Here is a 6,734-nt window from a genome sequence, read left to right on the forward strand (position 1 = left end):
TGTGAACCAGCAGGTTCCCAGCTGTCAAAGCAGCTGGATCCTCTGGGTCCCGTCCCAGGTCGGACCCCCGTGGGATCACGGGCATTTTGACCGGGTTTGATCGGCTTGATCCGCCGTTGACGCGGCGGAGCGGATCCGTGTTAAATCAGCTGCTTTGACAGCTGCGAACCAGCAGGTTCCCAGCTGTCAAAGCAGCTGGATCCTCTGGGTCCCGTCCCAGGTCGGACCCTCGTGGGATCACGGGCATTTTGACCGGGTTTGATCGGCTCGATCCCCGGGAAGCGACAGGATGCGCACAGGATGCGCATGCACGGAGGACGCGCCTGGCGCCCGCACGTGCGGTTGCGGGGTCCGAATCCCGCTTTCCCCGCGGCAGATCGGGCTGAAATTCCGGTGGTCGGTCCCCGGGAGCCCCTGCCACCAGTGCAGGTGGTTTCCTCCGGTCCTGGCCGGTCGGAACCGGTCCGATTTCCCGGTTAAAGCCGCCGTGCCGTGATGCGCGACGCTCCAGCCGACTTCCGGGTTCCCAAAGCGGAATTCTCCAGGTTCCCGACGGCTTTGGGAGCTGGCATTTCTGGTGCCGGTCCCAGGTCAGATCAGCGTCACGCTCCGAGATTTTCAGCGTAATCTGTCGCTTACAACCCCCGGTACAGCCGTAAATGCGCCGCGGTCTCCATCCACGCACATGCTGTTGTGGTTTCATCGTGTGCTCCGACCGCGGCTGTTTAAGCCCAAATGGGACATTTCACGGTAAAACAACAAGTAGACACGAGCAGAGATGTCATTCTGTATTTTATTGGATTTTCTGGACTTCATTTAAGGCCACTTTGTAGCCTACCACTTTCTGCTCCTGTCCCAGCGCCGTCGGGAATCCAAGTGTCCTCCTGATTGAACCAGACTGTGTGTCACACACACACACACACACACACACACACACACACACACACACACACACACACACACACACACACACACACACACACACACACACACACACACACACACACACACACACACACACACACACACACACGTAATTGTACAGTTCACAAACGTGAACAGTCATGTTGTGTTTGTTCAGTATACGTCATGTGCTTGAAGAAAGGAGGAGGAAATGACCATTTTTATCATCTTTTATTGTTACAACTTTCACAGGACTTGAAGAAAAACGACAAACTGGTTCATTACTCTCGTATTTTCACCTTACACTCCCTGTATTTGTGACAATTGTGACGTTTAACAAGTTGTGAGCTTGCACTTTATCAAGTGTCATGCTGTTACACTTGTACCACTCACCATGTTGTTGTCAAAACTGAACATCTTACCGGGAATATATTGGTCTTAAGTTAAAATGTCTCGTTTTTAGTCAGGAAAAATCTCATGACACTTAAAACAAGTGGTTACTGGACAGAAACAACCATTTTCGCCCGTTTCACGTAGATTCTCACAAGATAAAACGTACAAATCTACTCCAAACAGTTAAAAATGCTCAAATCAGTTATTTTCCTGCCAACGAGTCTTGTTTCAGGTGTCATGAGATTTGACTCAAAATGAGACACATTAACTAGAAATAAGAGAAATATACCAGTTGGTGTTACTTAACCACTAGCTAGGCGGGTTTTCCTACTAATTTCAAGTTAAAATCCACTTGAAACAGGTGGAAATTGTGTCAAATAAGTTATTTTCCTGGTAATGAGTCTTGTTTAAAGTGTTAGCTGCTAGTTAGCCACTAACAACTAGAGGCTAACACTTGAAACAAGGCTCATTACTGGAAAAAACTAAGATTTTCACCCATTTCAAAGTAGATTTCCACTTGAAACAAGTAGAAAAATCAGGTTTTCCTACTAATTTCAAGTTAAAATCCACTTGAAACGGGTGGAAATTGTGTCAAATAAGTTATTTTCCTGGTAGTTATTCCTGGTTATATTCCTGGTAATTACTGGAAAAAACTACAATTTTCACCTGTTTCAAAGTAAATTTCCACTTAAAATTAGTAGGACAATCTGCATGTGGAACAAGATAAATCTTGTTCCACATGCAGATTGTCCTACTAATTTTAAGTGAGAATCCACTTAACATAAGTAGTAACCTAAACAACACTTACCTTGCAGCTACCTAACACTAAGACCTGAAACAAGAGTCATCACTGGAAAAAACTAAAATTTTCAACTGTTTCAAGGTAGAGTTCCGCTTGAAATTAGTAGAAAAATCCGCCAAGGCGGGTTTTCCTACTAATTTCAAGTTAAAATCCACTTGAAACAAGTGGAAATTGTGTCAAATAAGTTATTTTCCTGGTAACGAGTCTTGTTTAAAGTGTTAGCTGCTAGTTAGTCACTAACTAGCAGCTAGTTAGCCGCTAACAACTAGAGGCTAACACTTGAAACAAGACTCTTTACTGGAAAAAACTACAATTTTCACCTGTTTCAAAGTAGATTTCCACTTGAAACAAGTAGAAAAATCAGGTTTTCCTACTAATTTCAAGTTAAAATCCACTTGAAACGGGTGGAAATTGTGTCAAATAAGTTATTTTCCTGGTAACGAGTCTTGTTTAAAGTGTTAGCTGCTAGTTGGTGCTTGTTAGTCCTAAGTAGCGGCTAACTAGCTTCTAGTTAGTCACTAAGTAGCGGCTAACTAGCTTCTAGTTAGTCACTAAGTAGCGGCTAACTAGCTTCTAGTTAGTCACTAAGTAGCGGCTAAGTAGCTTCTAGTTAGTCGCTAAGTAGCGGCTAACCAGCAGCTAGTTAGCCGCTAAGTAGCGGCTAACCACTAGAGGCCAACACTTGAAACAAGACTCATTACTGGAAAAAATTACAATTTTCACCTGTTTCAAAGTTAATTTCCACTTCAAATAAGTAGGACAATCTGCATGTGGAACAAGATAAATCTTGTTCCACATGCAGATTGTCCTACTCATTTTAAGTGAGAATCCACTTAATACAAGTAGAAAAACCTGCCAGTGGAACAAGACTTTTTTGCTTGTAATGAGAACATTTATCTTGTTCCACTGGCAGATGTTCCTACTTGTTTCAAGTGAAAATCCACGTGAAACAGGTGAAAATTGTCCAATCAGTTACTTTCCTGGCTAACCAACACTTACCACGCAGGTGCCTAACACTAACACTTTAAACAAGACTCATCACTGGAAAAAAACAACAATTTCCTCCCGTTTCAAAGTAGATTTTCACTGGAAATAAGTAGGAAAAATCTGCCAGTGGAACAAGATTTATCTTGTTCCCTTGGCAGATTTTTCCTACTTGTTTCAAGTGAGAATCCACTTGAAACAAGTGGCAATTGTCAAATAAGTAGTTTTTCTGGTAGTGAGTCTTGTTTAAAGGGTTTCTGGACTAAAAATGAGACATTTTAAGCTAGAAATCAGACTACTGGTAAAGATGTTTTGCAGTGGGTGTGAATGGATTAATTCATTTTATTTGTGCGGGGAGGCCGGAGCAGCTGAAGAAATCCACGCCCACGATTCGCCGTCATCCCTCCTTCAGGACCGTCAGGCGGGGGGCCGGCCGGGGACGTCGTCAGCGTCAGCAGCAGGACGACCAGAGGGGGGGGGGTGGAGGCCGCCGAAGGTTCACCTGTGGGAACATAGAATAATTCATGTTTTCACCACGAGAGGAAGACAGAGATCATATTTACATGACAACTACAGGTTAACTAACACTTACTAGCGGTCTACGGCTGGTTTATTGATCTGCGTCTTCACAGTTCACCACGTGGTCATCGTCGTCTTCATCACCACCATCTTCATCTCCGTTCACCTGTGGAAATATACAATGTTGGTGTTACATTCACAGCCTGTTTGAATAAATACATTGAAAGTACTGTGTGTGTGTGCGTGAGAATGTGTGTGTGTGTGTCTATGTGTGTGAGTGAGAATGTGTGTGTGTCTATGTGTGTGAGTGAGAGTGTGTGTGTGTGTGTGTGTGTGTCTATGTGTGTGAGTGAGAATGTGTGTGTGTGTGTGTGTGTGTGTGTGTCTGTGTGTGAGTGAGAATGTGTGTGTGTGTGTGTCTATGTGTGTGAGTGAGAATGTGTGTGTGTGTGTGTGTGTGTCTATGTGTGTGAGAGAATGTGTGTGTGTGTGTGTGTGTGTGTGTGTGTGTCTCTGTGTGTGAGTGAGAATGTGTGTGTGTGTGTCTATGTGTGTGTGTGAGAGAATGTGTGTGTGTGTGTGTGTGTGTCTGTCTCTCTCTGTGTGTGTGTCTATGTGTGTGAGTGAGAATGTGTGTGTGTGTGTGTGTGTGAGTGAGAATGTGTGTGTGTGTGTGTGTGTGTGTGTGTGTGTGTGAGTGAGAATGTGTGTGTGTGTGTGTGTGTCTATGTGTGTGTGTGAGAGAATGTGTGTGTGTGTGTGTGTGTGTGTCTGTCTCTCTCTGTGTGTGTGTCTATGTGTGTGAGTGAGAATGTGTGTGTGTGTGTGTGTCTGTCTGTGTCTCTGTGTGTGTGTGTGTCTGTCTGTGTCTCTGTGTGTGTGTGTGTGTGAGAGAATGTGTGTGTGTGTGTGTGTGTGAGAGAATGTGTGTGTGTGTGTGTGTGTGAGAATGTGTGTGTGTGTGTGTGTCTATGTGTGTGAGTGTGTGTGTGTCTATGTGTGAGTGTGTGTGTGTCTGTCTCTCTCTGTGTGTGTGTCTATGTGTGTGTGTGTGTGTGTGTGAGAATGTGTGTGTGTGTGTGTGTGTGTGAGAATGTGTCTGTGTGTGTCTATGTGTGTGAGTGTGTGTGTGTCTATGTGTGAGTGTGTGTGTGTCTGTCTCTCTCTGTGTGTGTGTCTATGTGTGTGTGTGTGTGAGAATGTGTGTGTGTGTGTGAGAATGTGTGTGTGTGTGTGTGTGTGTGTGTGTGAGAGAATGTGTCTGTGTGTGTCTATGTGTGTGAGTGTGTGTGTGTCTATGTGTGAGTGTGTGTGTGTCTGTCTCTCTCTGTGTGTGTGTCTATGTGTGTGTGTGTGTGTGTGAGAATGTGTGTGTGTGTGTGTGTGTGAGAATGTGTGTGTGTGTGTGTGTGTGTGTGTGTGTGTGTGAGAATGTGTCTGTGTGTGTCTATGTGTGTGAGTGTGTGTGTGTCTATGTGTGAGTGTGTGTGTGTCTGTCTCTCTGTGTGTGTGTGTGTGTCTATGTGTGTGTGTGTGTGTGAGAATGTGTGTGTGTGTGTGTGTGTGAGAATGTGTGTGTGTGTGTGTCTATGTGTGAGTGTGTGTGTGTCTGTCTCTCTCTGTGTGTGTGTCTATGTGTGTGTGTGTGTGTGAGAATGTGTGTGTGTGTGTGTGTGAGAATGTGTGTGTGTGTGTGTCTCTGTGTGTGAGTGAGAATGTGTGTGTGTGTGTGTGTGTCTATGTGTGTGTGTGTGAGAGAATGTGTGTGTGTGTGTGTGTCTGTCTCTCTCTGTGTGTGTGTCTATGTGTGTGAGTGAGAATGTGTGTGTGTGTGTGTGTGTGTGTGTGTGTGTGAGAGAATGTGTGTGTGAGAATGTGTGTGTGTCTGTGTGTGTCTATGTGTGTGAGTGTGTGTGTGTCTATGTGTGAGTGTGTGTGTGTCTGTCTCTCTCTGTGTGTGTGTGTGTGAGAGAATGTGTGTGTGTGTGAGAATGTGTGTGTGTGAGAGAATGTGTGTGTGTGTGTGTGTGTGAGAATGTGTCTGTGTGTGTCTATGTGTGTGAGTGTGTGTGTGTCTATGTGTGAGTGTGTGTGTGTCTGTCTCTCTCTGTGTGTGTGTCTATGTGTGTGTGTGTGTGTGAGAGAATGTGTGTGTGTGTGTGTGTGTGTGTGTGAGAATGTGTCTGTGTGTGTCTATGTGTGTGTGAGTGTGTGTGTGTCTATGTGTGAGTGTGTGTGTGTGTCTGTCTCTCTCTGTGTGTGTGTCTATGTGTGTGTGTGTGTGTGTGTGTGTGTGTGAGAATGTGTGTGTGTGTGTGTGTGTGTGTGTGAGAGAATGTGTGTGTGTGTCTCTGTGTGTGTGTGTGTCTCTGTGTGTGAGTGAGAATGTATGTGTGTGTGTGTGTGTGTGTGTGTGTGTGAGAGTGTGTCTGTGTGTGTGTGTGAGAGTGTGTCTGTGTGTGTGTCTCTGTGTGTGTGTGTGTGTGTGTGTGTGTGTGTCTCTGTGTGTGTGTGTGAGAATGTGTCTGTGTGTGTCTATGTGTGTGTGTGTGTGTGTGTGTGTGTCTATGTGTGTGAGTGAGTGTGAGAATGTGTCTGTGTGTGTCTATGTGTGTGAGTGAGTGTGAGAATGTGTGTGTGTGTGTGTGTGTGTGTGTGTCTCTGTGTGTGGGTCGGTCGACGTCCCGCCGCTCTAGAAAGGTCGGAATTCAACAATACAGAGCTCAGGAGCTGCTCCGCGTCACCAGCAACCGATACAACTCGGTTTAAAACACCATTTTCATCCTTACCTGGAGGATGGGAGGAGATGAAGACGTCGACCTGACGGGGAGGCTGCAGCGTGTGAAAGATGGACGCCAGCACGAAGGGGCGTGACAAACTCTCGGCGGGAACAGGAAGTGGCGTGACAAACTCTCGGCGGGAACAGGAAGGGGCGAGGGAAAGAATGTCGCCGTCCCTCGGCCAAAACAACGGCACAATGTCATTTATCAGTCACACAAATGCAAAGATAATTTGACAAAAATGACAAAGGGCCCCCTTTAATTTCGGTTCAAAGTAACTAAGAGGCATGCAGGTTTAAGCAGGTTTAAAGCAGGTTTAAGCAGGTTTAAGCATGTTTTAAGCAGGTTGAAGC

The sequence above is a fragment of the Cololabis saira genome, chromosome 20 (genome assembly GCF_033807715.1).
Source record: "Cololabis saira isolate AMF1-May2022 chromosome 20, fColSai1.1, whole genome shotgun sequence".
In the NCBI taxonomy this organism is placed as follows: Eukaryota; Metazoa; Chordata; class Actinopteri; order Beloniformes; family Belonidae; genus Cololabis; species Cololabis saira.